At 40.8% G+C, this 19,728-nt stretch overlaps 1 long non-coding RNA gene across 2 annotated transcripts in view; it reads left to right on the top strand.

Annotated features, from left to right (window-relative positions):
* The window catches only part of LOC112677886 (uncharacterized), a 142,879-nt gene that overhangs the window by 9,318 nt on the left and 113,833 nt on the right, over window positions 1–19,728 (top strand). The window contains exon 1 of one of the 2 annotated variants that reach the window (XR_003147251.3): window positions 8,956–9,365. The exons of the other annotated variant lie outside the window; for it this stretch is intronic. This is a non-coding gene — a long non-coding RNA (uncharacterized LOC112677886). Of the gene's footprint in view, window positions 1–8,955; window positions 9,366–19,728 lie in introns of those variants that run through there. 2 annotated transcript variants of the gene reach the window in all.

Here is a 19,728-nt window from a genome sequence, read left to right as displayed (position 1 = left end):
TGCTGATTTGAAGGGGCACAAGTACACCAATTTTTATAGCAGCATTATCAATAATAGCCAAATTATGGAAAAAGCCCAAATGTCTGTTGACTGATATAAATGGATAATGAAGATGTGGTACACACACACACACACACACACACACACACACACACAAACGGAATATTACTCAGCCATCAAAAAGAATGAAAATTTGTCATTTGCAACAATGTGGATGGAACTAGAGGGTATTATGCCAAATGAAATAAGTCAGTCAGAGAAAGATAAACACCATATGATCTCACTCATATGTGGAATTTAAGAAACAAAATGGATGAATATATGGGGGGGGAGAGAGAGAGGGAAACAAATCATGAGAGACTCTTAATGATAGAGAACAAACAGGGTTGACAGAGGGAACAGAGAGATGGGCTAGATGAGTGATGGGCATTAGGGCACTTGTGATGAGCACTGGGTGTTGTATGTAAATGATGAACCACTGAACTCTACTCCTGAAACCAATATCGAATTGTATATCAATTAGCTGGAATTAAAAACAAACTATAGGGATGCCTGGGTGCGTCAGTGGTTGAGCATCTGCCTTTGGCTCAGGTTGTGATCCTGGAGTCCTGGGATTGAGTACCCCTCGGTATCCCTTCGGGGAGCCTGCTTCTCTCTCTGCCTGTGTCTCTGCCTCTCTCTCTGGGTCTCTCATGAATAAATAAATAAAACCTTAAAGAAAAAAAAACAACCAAAGTATAAAACACCTAGAGACAAACTTAATATGTGAATTCATACTCACAAAAAAAAGTTTCTGGACTGTTATTTAAGAATAGAAAAATAATGCCTGAATCTGCAAAAGTACAGTCCATGTTTCTACACAGTGTCATGTGGTGAGGAGCCTGAGGTCTGACCACTCGAGTCCAATTCTCTCCTGGGTCATCTCAGAACAGTTGCTTCATTCCTCTAAGGTATGACTGGTTTTCTTTCTTCCTTCCTTTCTTTCTTCCTTCCTTCCTTTCTTAATTTCTTTCTTTCTTTCTTCCTTTTTCTTTCTTTCTTTCTTTCTTTCTTTCTTTCTTTCTTTCTTTCTTTCTTTCTTTCTTTCTTTCTTCTTTCTTTCTTTCTTTCTTTCCTTTTTTTCTTTCTTTCTTCTTTCAGATTTGTTTATTTGAGACAGAGAGCATGAGCAGGAGGGCAGGGCGTGAGAGGGAGAGTGAATCTTAAGTAGAGTCCATGCTGAGTGCAGAGCCCCAGGCAGTGCTGATCCTATGACCTGGAGATCACTACCAGAGGTGAAACCAAGAGTCAGATGCTCAGCTGATTGCACCACCCAGGTGCCCCTAAGGTGTGGCTTTTTTGTTTGTAAAAGGAGAGTAATAATATTTGTTAACTCCTGTGTCAAGGATGAGAGTTGTATATAATGATCTGACTAAATAAAATGATCTGTTTAGTACACTCAGCCCAGTGCCAGGCATATGGAAAATACTTAATAGATTACCTATCATACTAAAGATGCCAATTATCTTTAAAATAGTCTGTGCATTTAATGCAATTCCAATTGAGCATTTGTTTTGGTTGTGATTTGTAATTTTACTGAGCGCTTTACAGGGCATTGTTTTTTCATTTTCTGTTTTTGGAGTCATGTGTCTTCTAAGTTGTGGCTGTCTCCCAGCAGAAGTGTTTTGCTTTTGGTTTTGCCTTTGCTTTTGCTGCATATGGCCCCATATATATGTCTCTCTCTCAACCTCTCTTTTTTTCCTTTCTTCTTCTCCTTCTTCTTCTCCTTCTTCTCCTCCTCCTTCTCCTCTTCCTTCTCCTCCTCCTCCTCCTCCTCCTCCTCCTCCTCCTCCTTCTTCTTCTTCTTCTTCTTCTTCTTCTTCTTCCTCTTTTCTTCCTGCTTTCCTGCCTCAAGGTCACAAAGATACTCTTTGTGTTAAATCCTAGAGGCTTTATTGTTTTACCTTTCACACTTAGATCTATAGTTCACCTGGAAATAATGCCAATATCGTACTGTCTTAATGTTAAGACTTGATATCTGGAATAAATCTTCCCAACTTGTTCTCCTTCAAGAGTGTTTTGGCTATTTCTGGCCTGTTTCTTTTCCATATAAATTTAGAATCAGCTTTTTAATTTCCACTTGAAAAAAAAAGCCACTGGGATTTTGAACTGGAATTTTTTTTTAATTTTTATTTATTTATGATAGTCACACACAGAGAGAGAGAGAGAGAGGCAGAGACACAGGCAGAGGGAGAAGCAGGCTCCATGCACCGGGAGCCCGACGTGGGATTCGATCCCGGGTCTCCAGGATCGCGCCCTGGGCCAAAGGCAGGCGCCAAACCGCTGCGCCACCCAGGGATCCCTTGAACTGGAATTGTACAGAGTCTGTAGATCAATTTGAGGAAAACTGACATCATTTCAATATTGAGTTTCCCAGTCCTTGACCATGATACACTCCTTCGTTTATTTAGATCTTCTTTATATTCTTTCAGTAATGTTTTCTAGTTTTCCATGTGGAGGTTTTTATGGTAATTTCTTATCTCGGGGTTCCTATGAACCTACATATGGTACAGTTTCAACTTCACAAGGTGCTATTTTTTCTTCCAAAAGAGGTTCTGGGTTATGGCAGGCTTATTCATGACTCCTCTGGTTCTTAGACAATGTGTTTCTGATCCTTTTTTTGATGGCCATGTGACAGTCCCAGCTGCTCGCTCACGCCCTCCTGCACACTGAGGTCTCATCTCCTACTCCTGCCTGCATGGGAACCACAGGCCTGAGACACTTGGGCCTCTAACCAAGACAACCCCAATCTGGCTCTCCTTTCCCTCTATGTTGGTGGCACCTGTGGGTTTTCCTCTCCCTCTTTTGAGGTAGTTATGTATTTTAGATATTATTTTGATCAGAGTTGGTTAGGAATTTCTATTGTTTAGTGTGGGAGAGGGAGGCCTTGATTTTGGCTTAGAATCCCATGTTCCTGGAAATCAATGGCAATAATACTTGTAATTTTGAAAAAAGATCCGCTAATAGAAGAATAAATAAGAGAATGTTGTAGATCCAAATATAGAAAGTATGGAAAGATTGCTATGTCACAACACTAAATGAAAAATTTCAGAATAATATGCATAGTTTAATTTATGTAAGGACAATACAAAGCAACTTTCTCTTTAAAATACTTAAAGCAATAGATTTAGAAATCCCCACACAAAACTGTTCATAGCGGTTACTCTTAACCACTATGAGTTGGGGTGGAGGGTAGATGGTAAAAGGAAACTTTCAAGGAATTTTTCATATCATTTTTTACCAGGAAATTTATTATTTGTTTACAAGCAATACAACTTACATTACTTTCACAATTTATCAGTCAAGAATGTTCCCCCTATCAGCTCAGACCCCAAGCCCTTGGCAGCCTTCAGAGCCTTGCTCTCTCCTCACCTGCTTGGCATCTGTGCTCCACCTGGCTGTATCTCGGTCCCTTGAGAATGCCATTCTTCTCTCCACCTGAGGGTCTTAGTATTTGCCATTCTGTCTATCATCTTCTTACCCCACCTCTCTGATTAGTTAACTAAAACTCATCCTTTAAGGCCTCTCAGTTTTTACAACATATCCTCAGGGTAGCCTTCCCTGAACTTCAGACCAGGTAATGTTCCCTGTTATATGCTCTTCTAATATCCGACATTTCTCTTTTGCAACACTTCACACAACACTAATTAAATAATTTTGAAAGTAGTTGTATCATGCTGGAGAACTCCAGTAGAACATAAGCTTTGTTCTGTCAGGGACTAAGGATCTCATTTGCTGATTAATTCCCAGAACCTAGTAGAGCAACTTGAACGTAATAAACAGTCACGGAATCAACAAGAAAGTGAATGAGACTTTGAATTGTGTGTCACTCCTGATTCCCCTAAGTCTCTTGGTGGAAACTTAGGGATCTGAGGCTCCCATGTTGGGAAAAATTAATTCCTTTTCTGTTCCTGCTTAGGACTGCACAGATTTGTGCAACGTAGGCCATGTGGCTCTGCAGTCCCTTATACTGTACTCAAGAGTGCGTGTTGAGAATACCATCCATTTTATGGATGTCTTATCTAGAATTCCCACTGCCTGTAAGTCTGCCCATGAAAAAAGGAGGAACCTAATAGACCTCTAGTGATTTCGGTAAGAAAGGTAATTATTTCCTGTGCTGAGTGTTGCCTGGGAGACAATCACTCTATCCCCAGGAACCATTTCCTTTATGCTTGTTTCCAGGCTCCCACTATCCAACATCTTCAACTTCAGATGCAAGCTGGTCTTTTGCTGTCTCACTGGAGTTTCACCATTGGACAATTTCCTGTCCATGGATCCTCATGAGATTATGCTGAAATTTCATTCCCAGTGTCATCAGGAGTGAAGCTAAATAAATTGAACTCTAGAGAATGTGCTTTAATGCATAAGAACACAGCTAAGTAATTGCTATACTGAACAAAGGAGGAAATTAGTCACTAGAAAACTCATGTTGTAGGATAACTCATTTCCAAGCAAAATCATAATGGGACTCACCTAAGCAGAATTAAACTTTTATGAAAAAAATTTTTAAAAGACCAATTCGGCCATCAGACTAAGAGAAACATTTCATTTCACTTAACTAAAAGGTCAGAACTTTTTGATGTCCCAGTTACATAGGCAGTGTGTTATGCACATGCTCGTCAGAACATAATGGATGACTTCAGTTATATAAAAGTTCAACCACGTTGAAACTCCTGCTGCATGATCCCTAGAGGAAAAACCCTTTTTGCTACTCACTTTGTAATCAGATGTTGCAGCTATCCACCCGATTCTTTTGAATGATTTCTAAAAAGGAGAGGCCATCGGTTCAGAGGAGCCATTTATTGCCAGTCAAAGGGCAATTAGCAAATGCACGTTACCCTGTAGGAAGCAGAGCCCTTCCATTCTCAGAGAAAAGAGATGATAATCGGACTTTACATATGTTTCCCTTTTTGAGATACAGACCACAGAGTTTGTTTATGACTATCTTTAGCATGAACAGGAAACTCGCAATGAAACTCAAAAGGAGGGGCATAGAGTTAAAATGTCATATAACTCATGAGAAATATGTTCTAAATGATCCAGTGGCTTGAAAAAGCCCATTTTAAAACATGAGAATGATGCAGCACAGTTATGTTTTCAGTAGCAGGGAGGGGAATTGCTGTGCCAACCATACTTTCTGGCCCTGTGACTGGCTGGCTGCTAGGTATTTGTCAGAAGAGCTGGGTGGGACCACGGCTGCAGGCTCTGGCTGTGGAAAAAGTGTTGCTCTGTGAGAAACTTACGAGTTTTGATAAAGGTCAAACCAGGAATGCTGATCTTTAGCAACACCCTAAACCTACCCTAACCTCAGCACTAACTTTAAGAGGGTACCGACACTCTCCACTACTCTTATTTCCTCTATGGGTAATTGCTGCTCCAGGGGGTATCCCCATTGGTCAGAATAGGCCAGGTAACTGCTGTTGCAACAAAAGATACCTAAAATCAACCAAAAGCATTAGTTTAGGGATGACTGCTGGATGGTGAGAGAATGTTTTCTGAGGCAGGAAGAATGTTGCTCTTTCCCTTTGAACTGGCGATGGACTACAGCTGAGATGGTGGCTGCCCCATTCACCTGGCTTCTAGGATGAGGAGATGAGCTGCATGGCCTCAGCTGACCTGCAATGCAAATAAACTTTTGGGGTTATAAGACACTAAGATTTAGCAGCAGAATCTGGCTTAGCCTGACTAATACCGTATCTACTACAGTTTTACAGATGAATAGACAAATGTTCATACAGGTTAAACAGAGGACTCTAGTCAAGGGTCAGGGAAACCACGCATGAGTTCTATGAAGATGTCAGGCTGGTTTTCATTTGTCTCTGAAAGAACCATGGGGGACATCTATTTTTCCACCAACTACTGAGTCTTCAGTCTGATGAGGTCATTCTGATCCCTTGTGCCCCTGGGAATAAGCATCGTCTTTTTCAAGGAGAGCAAAATCAACTTTTTTTTTTCTTTTTGGTTTAGGATCACAGGTAGGATAACCAACCATCCTACTTTGCCCAGGACACTGGGACTATCAGTGACAAAACCAGGAAGTCCCAGGCTAACTGGAATGAGTTGGTCATCCTAATTACTGAGGTGATTATCTCCTGGGAATATTCAATAATTATGTAACATAAGCTCCCATTACACCTTACAATTCTTTTCATCGTAATATTACATTATGTTGTAAATGATTTAGATTGCTCAGTGTCTGTCTGCCCACAAAACCCTGAACCTGAGACCAAGGACTGTTTCTTGTCCATTTTATAGTCCCAATACCTTGTATGGTGCTTGCCACTTCGAAAGATCACAGTAAATATTTGTTGCATGGATGAATGGATGCTATTTCTCTGTTGTTTTCCATTACAAAAACTGGTGTGGTATGATTGGCTTTTTCTCCTTTGAGGATCAATTCTGCCTGGAAACTAATTTAACTATAAAGAAAGGTAGAAATCTTCCTTGACTGCAGATACAGGCTGGCATAAAGTTTTAAGTTTAACCCACAGTGTAAAATTACATAAACCTAGCACTGAGTTTCAGCATAAACCAATTCCTTATTAGACTGACTGAATAATTGAATCTCCTTGTTTGGCATTTGTTTAAAGACAGAAGGTCATGGGACAAATGGTGGGTATTTGAGGCTGTGGAAACATATGTTATAAATTTGGTTTAGCTGTTTCTGGTAACTGGGATTATTGTGACTGAAGACCCAGGCCTCCCAAGTCTGCCCTCCGCCCTTGGGAATGCACAACAACATGCCCTCCAAAACCAGAGGCAGGGAGAAAATGTCCATGGGCACGTCTCACGGATGGACTGCACTCATGCCCAGTTAAGGACAGCAAACTGTGCTCTGAGAAACTTGCTCTGGAGAATTAGGTCCAGGCCTCATCCAGCTGGATATTTTCATAACAGGCCTGTGAGGTGTTCTGAGAAAGCATTTGGTAGTTCTTAACTCCACTTACAAACTAAAATCCTCAGACATCTTTGTTTTCGTTAATCACCCATAGTGAGTCTCTCCTAAGTGACTAAGCTTTTCTGAGAAGTGCTTTAAATTCTATAAAGAGGCCCTGTGGAGTGGTGGGAGGATCACTGAACTTGTGTTAAAAAGACTTAGAACAAATTCTATCCTTGGTTTCCTCATCTATAAAATGGGTTTAATAATACCTACTTTTCTTATCTCCTAAGATAGCTTATGAGGTTAAAGCAGATTAAGTCAGTGAAAATAGTTTGACTAAAGTGCCGAACGAACATAAGATAATACGCATTTCCTACCTCTATCATTTACTGTTTCTTCTCATCCTATACAAAACCTACCTAAGCTTGCCTTCTGTTTTAGGACTTCTTTTCACTTATATGTTATAAGTGAATATGTTCCTTATCACAGGAAGAGAATAAGCATTTACTGTGTGTTTTATATGTTCATTGTCTTCATAATGGTACTTATAGCTTAAGTACCATTATTTTTAATTGTACATACAAACTTTAGTTCATAGTAGTTCATGTCTCAGGTCATGCAGCTAGATCTTAGGTTTAAACTCAAGTGTCAGGATCCCTGGGGGGATCAGCGGTTAAGCACCTGCCTTCAGCCCAGGGCCTGATCCTGGAGACCCGGGATCGAGTCCCGCATCGGGCTCCCGGCATGGAGCCTGCTTCTCCCTCTGCCTGTGTCTCTGCCCCACCCCCCTCTGTGTCTCATAAATAAAATCTTTGAAAAAAAAAGTAAACTCAAGTGTCCCTATCTCATCGTCCGTGTGATATTTCTACCACATCATACTACCTTCCAAGTATTAATGAGTTTCCTTCTTTTGTTTCTTTTGTATCTTCAATTTCATATACAAGTTCACCTTGGGCTTGATCACAACATTATGGTTCTTAAAAAAAAATTATTTATTTATCTTAGAGAGAGAATGTAAGAGTGAGAGTGTGGGTGTGTGTGTGGGGGGGTGGGGAGTCAGAGGGGGAGGGAGAAAGAAACTCAAGCAGACTCCACACTGAGTGTAGAGCTTGATATGGGGCTCAATCTCATGACCCTGAGATCATGTCCTGAGCCAAAATCAAGAGTCAGATGCTCAACCAACTGTGCTACCCAAGCACCCACAAGATTATGATTTTTAAAATTTTGATCATATTTCCTCATCTTTTATCACTCCAGACTGAAATGTCCTGCTTATTCTGGCAGTACTCTCTATTTCCTGGATCTCTGTACTTGCTTTTATTTGGACGTTTCTTGAGCTAGAACAACTAAAGTTGCATGTATTATTGCAGGTGCAGGCCCTCCGGGGTTGGGGACCCGGGCAAGATAATGTTTCCAGATGTATTGCCAATATTGACCACGATACCCAGGTTATCATTAGCCATTTGGGCTGAAGTAGGGCAATTCCAGTGGAACACCTCCCAGCTATAACCAGAAACCATGTGGCCAGCCATCAGGAAACATAATGTTTTGAGGTCTCTAAAGCTTTTTTCATTTATTTATTCAACAAGTACTTAAAAAGCATGAACCCCGTGCCAATCTCTGTTCTAGTTGCTGTGGGTAGGGTAGAGTATAAAACATCCCAAGTTCCTGTTTCTATAGAGTATATTAAGTAATGTGGAGAGACAGTTGACAGAAAAATGTATAATATGTTAGAGGTTTTTACAAAAGCTGTCTAACTGGCCTGCCTGTCTCCAGGAAGGCAGCAAGTACTATGTAGGAAAATAAAGCAGGGTGAGGGGAATAGGGAAAGACTGGGCAGGGGCTTGGCTTCTCTATGTAGGATGGTCAGGGACATCTGTGATAAGGTGAGATCTGAGCAGTAACTTGAAGTAAAGGTTATCTCTGAGAAGGACATTCCAGGCAGAGAGAATGGCAAGAGCAACTGTCATGGGGAAGCTACTTAGCATGTGTGAGGTGTGCCAGTATAGCTGGAACTACGTGAGAGTAGAGGGGACTGGGGAGATGAGGTAAGAGATAAGGTCAGAGCTTGAAGATTAAGGAAGGGCAGGTCATGCATGGTCATGTAAGTTATGGTGAAGGACTTTGTGTTTTACTCCGCGAGGTAGGAAGGTATGGGAATATTATGCACAAAGAACTGGCCTCATCAGACTTACCATTTTAAGAAACTCACTCTGACTGTGAGTCTGGTCTGCAGAGAATACACTGTGGGAAAGGAATGGCAGAGGCAAGGAGGCCAGTTAGACAGCTCGTGTAATAATCCAGGTGAGAGATGATAGTGGCTTGGATGGTGGCTCAGGGCACTGGTGGAGTTAAGGGCAAAATGTCATTTTGTCCTGGATCTAGACTGGATATGAGAGAAAGAGAAGAGTCACTGATGACTTCAAGGATTTCAGCTTGAGAAATTGTAAGTATTGGATGAATGGAGTCCTCTTTTATTGAGATGAAGAATACTCCGGGAAGCATGTTTTGTGTGTGTATGTGCATGTTTATGTGTGGTGGCAGAGAATTGGGAGTTCTATTTAGTGTATTTGAAGTTTGAGATACTTCCAAGTAAGGACTTCAAGTAGACAGCTGGATATGTGTTCACAGGAGAGGTTGGGGCTGGAGTTTAAGTTTGGGATCTTAAAAGCCCTGGGGCTAAATGAGCTCACCTAAGTAGATAGATAAATCGATAAGAAAGAGGTCAGAGCACTGAACCCTGGAGCACTTCAACATACCATTTAGAGCTGGAGAGACAGATGGAAGCAGTTAAGAGGAGCAGTCACTTAAACGCTGTTTTGGTGGCTGTGTGGCAGCAGCTACTGTAAATACTGGGTTCACCTATTAGAGATCTGCTCCCAAAGTGGGAGACCACCGGGATATTTATGACTGTATACATGGCCACTACACAGGATCACTGAGAAAAAGCACACAAAGAAGACTCCTGGCTTATCATTAAAAAACCTGCAGGAGATTGGCAGGATGGAAAATTAGGTTGAATTAATTTAGATTAGGAAAAATTGAGTAGAAAGCAAAGAAATCATATATTCCTGGTAACATAAACATAACTATGACAGAAACAAGAAACTCTTGATACTATGAGTATATAAATTATTCACATGTGCACTTGTAAATGCACAAGATTAAATGTATCAAACTGCATATTAACAAAATCGTCTATACAATACATGGTAAATAAAGTTTGGGTTTGGAAACTTTTTTTCTCCCCTCTCTGATTGCAATTGGTGTTTAGTTTTTAGGTCACCCCATAGAAAACTTTTTTAACCCATGATGTTTCTCAGAGGTAGATCTGTTTACTTTTCAACCATGTTAAAAGTTTTCAGTCACAATTCTGGATAGCAGCAACTACCTCATTTGATAGACAAAGCCATGTGTTCAAGAGGGGTGAGATAGTAATAGATTTTCAAAAAACATATTCTCCTTTTATTTCTCCCTGCACCTCCCCTGCCCCCAAATTTGGCCTATCCCTATCCCTAATTGGCCAGCCAGAGGTAGGGGAAAGGGAAGTAGAGCCAGAGAACAAAGAATTAAATTCTTGGTTAAATCTGAAAAGTCTTGATCTTTGTGTAAGAGAGATTTAAAAGAACAGTAGTAGAGATAAGGCTTCTCTTGACTGGGTCAAAGACTCAGAGCAGGAGTTGGACAGGAGATGGGAGGCTGGGATAATGATGGGGTACTGAGAAGGGGTCCTTCCTTGCACCTCTACCCCATTATTTCCAAAGACATGAGTGGGGTAAAATGCAGTCAGCTTCTCCAAACCTCATATACTGAAGCCCTATCCTCTAAGTCCTAGAAGTAGCTCATTATTTCCTCTGGTTCAGTTTTAGGGGAGGGACTCTGGGACACGTCTGTCACCAATGAGACCACCAGGAATGTCCAGTTGGTGGACACAGTGGTGGTGGTGGGGCCTTGGTGAAGAAACACAGTGGCTTTGAGCCTTCTTCCCTGAGGGGCAGTGCCTTTAGGACAAATGCTCTTTTCTTCCCTTCCATGTGGCAGATTAGCAGGGTGGGCTGAGGCTGCCCCTGTTTTGGAAGGGCACCTGCCTTTGGCTAGTCTAGTGGCTCAGTTTGGCCTCTTTTTTGGATGTCTTCATCTTCATCCTTTCATACATTTTCTTGAGGAGCCTCCTTTGTGCCCACAAATGTAGTTTCATATGCTCCTTGTATTCCAACACTACCTCTACGATAGCACTGGCTTTACTGCACTATCTACTTGTCTATCTTACATACCAGGTTGGGAGCCTTTTGAAAACAAAGACCAGGTTGCAACTGTCTTTATAGTCTCTGATACCCAAGATGGACCCTGGGTCATGGTCAGCAAGCGATCAGATTGATTACATTATAAAGGAAAACACATTTATATACCCATTTCTATGGCCTGAGTGTTGCTGTGACTTGCAATAAGCACTTTCTGTTGGACAGATGTTAAACAACAATGACTGTAACCACTGACAGCATGTCTTCTCATCTTCATTCTATTCCCTGCCCTTCAGATAACAGATTGAGGCCTATTTTCTCCGGAAAGCTGCTGCTGCTGATCCATCCTACAATCTGCCAGTCTCCTTTTTCTTAAGACATTTCCTGTTATCGGTTTGTAGCCATAAATACACATTCCTAGATTTTATAGTCAGTCTTGTTTCTTGCCACATTGCTTTCTTAGAAATCACATCTTCCATAAAATGGAACATTTTCTCCTCTAGCGCTGATGTTGCAACTCAGGGCTGACCAAGGATTCAGTGTCACATAAGGTATAGTCATGATCGATCACATGTCAAAAAGACAAAGCTACAATCACAATCCTCTCAAATAATTTAGCATAGTAAACATCAAGCTTAAGGCCCATAAAGTAGTCATAAACACACATTGATGATACAAGGATACCTAGAATTATGTTAAATCAGAAAATTCAGCCCTATCCTATCACAAAGTTTTTCCTAAAATTAATATCCACATTTTTCAAATGAATATTTTCAACACATTAATGAAAAAGTTTGTTCCACTTTCACATTATAAATGGAATAGTGGAGGATTATTTTGACAGTGTAGACCTTTTTTTTTAATTAAATATTTTATTTATTTATTCATGAAATGACACAAACACACAGAGGCAAAGGGAGAAGCAGGCTCCATGCTGGGAGCCTGATGTGGGACTAGATCCCAGTTCTCCAGGATCACACCCTGGGCCAAAGGCAGGCACCAAACTGCTGAGCCACCCAGGGATCCCAGTGTAGACCTCTTGTAAAAGTCCAAGCAAGTTGAAAGTGTAACTTCATAAGGCTTCATAGGCTTCCATAACTTGGAAATGCCCTTCATAAGTTGTCTTCTCCAAAGCAGGGCTTCTACGTAATTCAGTTGATCCTGTATTTGCACCCAAATTACTAGGCTCAAGAAATGTTTCCTGTAGTTTATGACAATAGTGGTGTTTCTTTTCTCCTCTGAGAACCTGACCCAATCTCTCTAACCTTCCTCCTCTCCTTTCCTTTTTTCTTATTGAAAGCTAAAGGCAGAGTTGCTTGATAGAAGACCAAAGCAGAGCAAGAGAGACACAAAGTGGCCTTAAATCACTCAAACTCCACTTCCTTCTATAAATTATTCCTCTTTGATTTAATTTTTATTGTAAAAGCAATAAAACAACTGCTGATTGTGAGCAAACTTAAAAACAAAAAAAGGTTCAAAACACCTATGATGTGATTGCTAAGAGGTCTGGCTTACTTAAAATTCAACAAAACAATTCAGTCCACATTTATTGATGGCCCACTATGTGCCAGGCCTGATGTGTATGCTCAGGAGATGCTGAGACAAAGGTGATAGATTGGCCTTCTGGGAGCCTGGGGGAGGTATAGGTATTAAGAAAATAGCATTTAAGGGGTGCCAGGGTGGCTCAGTCAGTCAAGCAACCAACTCTTGGTTTGGTTCAGGTCATGATCTCAAGGTGGTGAGATCCAGCTCCACATCAGCTCCATCCTCAGTATAGAGTCTGCTTAAGTTTCTTTCTCCCTCTCCCTCTGCCCTGCCCCCTTTCCCCTGCCATTGTCAAATAAATAAATCTTGAGAGAGAAAACAACATTTAAGCCTAGTCTTGGGAACTTCCTATAGGGTAGTAGCAGACTAGGGTGATCCTCTGTGGGATATTTTGACCATGGAATTTGTGGGTTTTGTGATTGATATTGATTTACAATCATGTCTGGTAAGAGGAAGGACATTTAGAAACTATTTAATAAGAAGCTTCTGTGTTTTCTAATTTTTTTTTTTTTAAGAGAGAGAGGGTGGAGGGGCAGAGAGAGAGAATCTCAAGAATTTCCATGCTGGGCATGGAGCCCCATTCAGGGCTTGATGTCACCACCTTGAGATCAAGACCTGAGCCAAAATCAAGTCTGACACTTAACCGACTGAGCCAGCCAGGCGCCTCACTTCTCTGTTTTCTAGTGAGATTTGAGTATTAAAGTTTGCTTTGTGTTTAACCAAGAAAAATCTCATTATCTCATTGATAACAAATAGGATTATCACAATGTTTGGTAAAGGCTGATATTATAGGCAATGGGGAATCCAATTAAGGCAATACAAGGGTGAGACAATGATGTTGAGGAAATAATCTCTTTAGCCTTGAAATTGTGGAACATACCAAGTAATCATTCAAAGAGGAACCAAACTAGATGGCCTACCCTGGCTTTATATAGTTTAGCTATTATTGCTCTCAGAATTTTTATGAGTTTTTTTGGGGGGACAGCAAGTTCCAGACATCCATAAAAATAATACATGTCCATGTGCATGGTAGTGTCTGGGAGAAACAAGTAGCATCAGGGATAAGATTATTTCTAAATGATCTATCAAAAGCAAGCCATGCAAGTAAAGAATTAATGAATGCAATTAAGATGTTGACAATCAGACCTAATTTTGTGTGTCTGAAAAGTTGTTGCTGTGTGGGTCACTTATTCACCTTTTGACTTATAAATAATTCTCGAGTGGCTTTTGATCTTTCTGATTATGGATAAATGCCATCAGAAACAAGACCCCAGAGGCTTTCTTTTTCTCAGGGGTTACATAGTCTGTATTTGGAACCATGGCTCTGAGCTTGTTTTTTATATATTTTGCATAGAATGCAGTTCTAAAAATAGCATGTGACCTCAGTGGAAAATTAAGTGAAACCATGAATTGTCTCTGTAAGCATAATAATGCTCTAGAAGTAAAAATATGTGCAATGATCAAGAGGGGGACCTGAGAGCTACCACCCCTCAAGTCTCCATTGTCAAGCAAGAAGCCTTCAACAGGACCATTCAAGAGAAACACAGAAGTGCCATGGGGTTTGAGGGCAAAGGGATAGGCACTGGTCCTGGGCCTGACTGCACTGAAGGCAAGGGACTGGGGCTAGAGCCACTTGCCTACTGCCAGAACACAGAGAAACAGTCTTTATGAGGAATAAGCTGCACTTGCATTCACAATGACTGACAAAAGAGTGTGTAAGTTTCTTATCGACTGGACAGGGGAGTCATAGGAGCCTTTCCGGAATCCTGCTCAAGAAGATATGGAAGAGAGCAGTTACTCCAGAAGAAGTGTGACTCTGGGTGGTTGAAGGCAGAACAAGAGATCAGAAGCCAGAAGAGAGACATAGCCTGTATCAGTTGGCTCTTCAGAGGGCTCCATGGGGGTATCGTGAGATTGCACAAAAGAGCCCCCTTCTTGGGAACAGTCAGCTCTAAAACTCTTCAAGGCCACAGAACACTGCTGGTCTATCACAAGAGTACTGGATAGATAAGTCACCTCCTCCTGTTTACCCTTCTTTTTCTCCCTCCATCCCTGGGGGAGCCAGAGACAGTACTGGGAAGGCACAGAGAGAGGAGCACAAGGCCAAGAGACACAGGAGAAGCCCATCATACCCCTTCTTCCCCACTGATTGTTGCCCAGCCAGGGGAGCTGAGAAGCTTTAACTGTGAATGAGGTTCGGATTATTGAATTAAAATCAGACTATTCTTCTGACTAGCAGAGACGAAGGGACTGTGCACCAGAGTGTTCAAAAGAGTTTATAGAATCTGCCTAAGATTTCATCTACTTTCCATGTAGGGAAGACACAGGCCTCAGAACAGAGTCAGAGAACTGGCTGAGAGAAATAATAGAATCCTTTCTCTAACTCCAGTGTGGGGACCTACTTGTTCAATGTACCAGTTATGCTTGTTTATGGATTTGTTGCCCTCTTTTTAAAAAAAATTTATTATTTTTTTTATTGGAGTTCAATTTGCCAGCATATAGCATAACACCCAGTGCTCATCCTGTCAACTGCCTGCCTTAGTGCCTGTCACCAAGTCACCCCAAGATTTGTTGCCCTCTTTATACTGAGAGCTTCTTGGGGTTAGAGACCATATGCTATATTCATCTTTACAAATCTTGATGAGTCAGTATTGGACACATAGCAAATGTTTGTTGAATGAATAAATGAACAAATTAATTGATAAATGGGGGGTCATTTAGTGTAGTGATTCAGGGTCCAAACTTGGGCTTTGACATTTATTAGTTGTGAGTTCTTCAGCCAGTTACTTAATCTTACTATAACTTAACCAGTTCTATAACCTTTTACTTCCCTTGTAAAGTGTTTTATTTAATTCTTTTTTAGGGAAAGAAGGGTGGAAGGAGAAAGAATCTTTTTTTTTCTTTTTTTAAGATTTTATTTATTCATGAGAGACACACAGAGAGAGAGAGAGGCAGAGACACAGGCAGAGGGAAAAGCAGTCTCCATGCCGGGAGCCCGATGTGGGACTCCATCCTGAGACTCCAGGATCATGCCCTGGGCCAAAGGCAGGCACTAAACCGCTGAGCCACCTAGGGATCCCCCTGGAAGGAGAGAGAATCTTAAACAGGCTCCACACCCAGTGCACAGAGCCTGACCTGGGGCTCGATCTCATGATCCTGAGGTCATGCCTTAAGTTGAAATCAAGAGTCAGAAGCTTAACTAGGCAGCCCTTAAAGTATTTTATTAAAGTACAAAATAGTACTTAGCTCACAGGATATGAGGATTAGATGTGATATTATGCATATATAATGCTGAGCACAGTGGCTGGTATATAGTCAACGTTCAACAAATGAGAGCAACAATGACATCATTATTGTTGCTGTAGTTAGGGATGAAGTTGCATTAGTGTGCACAGACCACTCCTCCATGTCAGCTGGGCCTGGTGTCCTTGATTTTTTTGAAAAAAGATTTATTTATCTGAGAGAGAGAGAGAGAGAGAGAGAGAAAGAGCAGAAGGGGCAGAGGGAGAGGGAGAGAGAATCTCAAGCTGTCTGCTGAGTGCAGAGCCCCATGGATGCAGGGGTTGATCTCATGACCCTGAGATCAGACCTGAGCCAAAATCAAGAGTCTGACACTCAGCCGACTGCACCAACTAGGTACCTCAAGTGTCCTTGATTTTGATAGTATGTCCTTGACCCCAACTGGGCCTGCTAACTTTGATGCCTGAGTCTCCCTGTTTTACCTCCCTTTCTGCTAGGTTGGGGAGGGGCAGCAATGCTGCTCCATTGCATAGAGGAGTCCTAGCTGGTGGACTCAGTGCTTTTTTTTTTTTTTAATTGAAGTATAGTTGATATGCCATGTGCATTAGTTTCAGGTGTATGGCATAGTGATTCAACATGGACATTTAATTAAGCCTTTAGCTTGCAGCCTCCTCTAGAACTGAATCATCACTTTCAGAGGTATATGGAACTTTTTCTTCCGAAGTCTTTCTGGGATTCTGTAGCACACACCAGTTTACTTCTGAGCTTCTCCCAAAGCGGTTCTTGTTCCTTGGCTTTGCAAAGTCAGTTACCACGGACTGTCCAGTTCATCATGCTTTTGCTTCTTCTTTGTCCTTGAGTATTAATGCCTTAAATAAAATCCTTTTATCATCACATGGGCAGAAGGCAAGGGAGATTGAGAAAAATCTATAATAAATCTGAGTGCTCAATATACCAGGTATAATTTGAAGTAGGTGTAACTTTTATAATAAGAAAAAATAATTGTGATTGCAAAAAAGAATTGAGGGGCGGCAGGATGGCCAAGTTAGTTAAATGTCTGATCCTTGATTTCAGCTCAGGTCATGATCTCAGGTTTGTGACATCAAACCCCGCGTGGAGCTTCACACTCTGGGCATGGAGCTTGCTTAAGATTCTCTCTATCCCTCACCCTTTGGCCCTCACCCCGCCCCAGCTCGTGTGTTCAGGTGTGTGGATGTGTGTGTGAACTCTCTCTCTCTCTAAAAAAGAGTTGAGTTGGAAATATACACTGTATATGAGCATATTTTCTACATATAGTTAATACTACAAAGTAATTCATGCTATTTTGCAAAATAAACTACGTAGACAGTAAGTGCATTAGTATTTTGATAAAGTAGCAATTACTAGGGGTAAGGTTATCAAAGAAGGCTTCATGGCAGAGATGGCAATTTTCCTAGACTCTGAATAACGAGTAGAACTTGGATTTCTTAAGGGAGCAGGCCTCTATTTAGCTTGTTTCTTTATTATGTGCAAAGCAGGATATTATCTAGTATAGTAGCCATTGCTTTGGCTTCTCAATATGCTTTTTCCTTTTTAATTCCTTCATTTTGATAAGAGATGAATTCTCACTTGGAGAGAAGGAAACCGGCACAACAGAGGAAAGCAGAGCCTGGAGACACAGAACTGATGATAAGACTTGAGCTCCATCCAGCTCCATCTAAAGCCAGAACGCCCCTGGACTTCCAAGTTGCAAGAGCTGATAAATTCCCTCCCACTTTTTTTTTTTTCCTTAGGTTGATTTTAATTGGGTTTTAGTCACTTTCATCAGAAAGAGTCCCAGCTAATAAGACAGAGTAATGAGACAGTATTTAACTCTGCATTTTAGAAGAACATCACAGTGGGTAGAGCTAGACCTCAATTTATAGTCTATTGAAATTACAACTTAAAGGTTGTTTCTCATTAAGCTTATTGGTGGTAGATAATTCTTATCCTTCGACTCAAGGCAGTGTGGGAACAGACTGGTGTCTGCATTTTCCCTTTGGAGCTTGTTATTTTTCTCATAACAGATGAATTATTTGTAAGCAAAAATTAAAGATAAAAATCAATTCCCATCATCTTAAAAAAAATATGGTGAACATGTCCCTAGAGTTATGAAAGCTGCAGAGCAATTCATCTATGGAGTGCTGCTGGAAAGCAGAGCCCACCAAGCCCCCGGAATTCAGGGTTAAAGGAAATGATAGTTATATGTTTATTGATTAGAAGTTTTGGCTGCAGCAGCCAGGGCAAAGATAGCAAATCTCTGGGTGATCTGGCAACTTACTTCATAATAATTAACTAATAACAGCTAATTAACACGTGAGTACACACGATAAGTCTACTATTGTTATGTATTACCACAAACCTGAATAAGTACTGCTGTTGTCATCATTCTCATTTTTTAGATAAGAAAAGTTGAGGCACAAAAGTATTTAGGCCAGAATAGGCATCCAGGCATCTGATGCGAGTAGGACCCCTTAACCATTACACCACACTGCTACCTTATTAGTCACCCCACAGACACACTCATTGTTGTAGCAGCAAGTCTCAGGTCTCCACTGACAAAGCAAAGAGTTTGGGGCAAGAGACAAAATTACTCGGATAATCAGGAAGAGGGAAAAGATCAATTTCCGCTGAAATGCATTCTTTCATTTGCTTTAATTGTGGTGAATTTTTCTTGTGAGGCTTTAAATATTTTTCCATGAATGGTTATTAGCATTATTGATAAAGAATAAAGAGAAAGACAGATAATGATTTAATAATGCCTTCTTATTTGGAAGGCAATAATACTTGAAAACTGTGGTTCTCACCCTGGGTGCAATTTTGCCGCCCACAGGACATTTGGTAATGTCTGGAGACCTTTTTGGTTGTCGCAGCTGGGAGATGCTACTGGCTTTGAGTAGGAAGACATCAGGGATGCTGCTAACCATCCTACAATGCACAGGTCAGCCTCCACAACAAATTGTCTCCAAATGTCATTAGTACTCAGGTTGAGAAACTCTACCTAAAACAACAAGAATTTGTTGACTATGCTTTTAATGAGTCATGTAGACATCACTTTTCCAAGCTCAGAAAAATTTGAAGACAGGAGACAATATATTATCTTGGCAAGCACAGGACATAAAAATAAGTTTATGGAAATGACACAGTTTACACTGGACATATGAATAGAATGATAATCCAAAGTTTCTCATTAGAAAGAAAACTTATCTTTCTTTGTGGTTTAGAGAAGTCCTCTGTGGTTTAGAGGGAACAGTTTCAAAACTGCCAGCTTTTAATTATTGAAAAAAAAATTTCTTATGATAAGATAACTTAAATTCATCTGCAAATGGCCTTTGCTGACCTCCCATCATTCTTCGAGTATTTCTCAATGGCCAGGACTTTAGTAACTCCAGTCAGACATATTTGATTAAAAAAAATAAAATAAAAAAGAGCACCTAGGTGGCTTAGTTGGTTAAGCATCTGCCTTTGGCTCGGGTCATGATCCCGGGGTCTTGGGATTGAGCCCCGCATCTGGCTCCCTGCTCAGCAGGGATTCTGCTTCTCCCTCTCCCTCTGCCTGCAGCTCCCCCTGCTTATGCTTTCTCCCTCCCTCTCTCTCTGTCAAATAAATAAGACCTTTAAAAAAAAGAAATTTTTATCTAAGTGGAAAAATAACATAATTTAGACTTATTAGTATAAAGACCAAAATACACTATTATACTTAGAAATCAGGAGACTCAGTACTTTTTATGAGGATCTTAGTCTCCTTAATTTGAATATTTCAAA

This window comes from Canis lupus, chromosome 10 (genome assembly GCF_003254725.2).
Source record: "Canis lupus dingo isolate Sandy chromosome 10, ASM325472v2, whole genome shotgun sequence".
In the NCBI taxonomy this organism is placed as follows: domain Eukaryota; kingdom Metazoa; phylum Chordata; class Mammalia; order Carnivora; family Canidae; genus Canis; species Canis lupus.
Note: the sequence above shows the minus strand (reverse complement) of the source record. Positions and strands in the feature narration are given on the sequence as shown.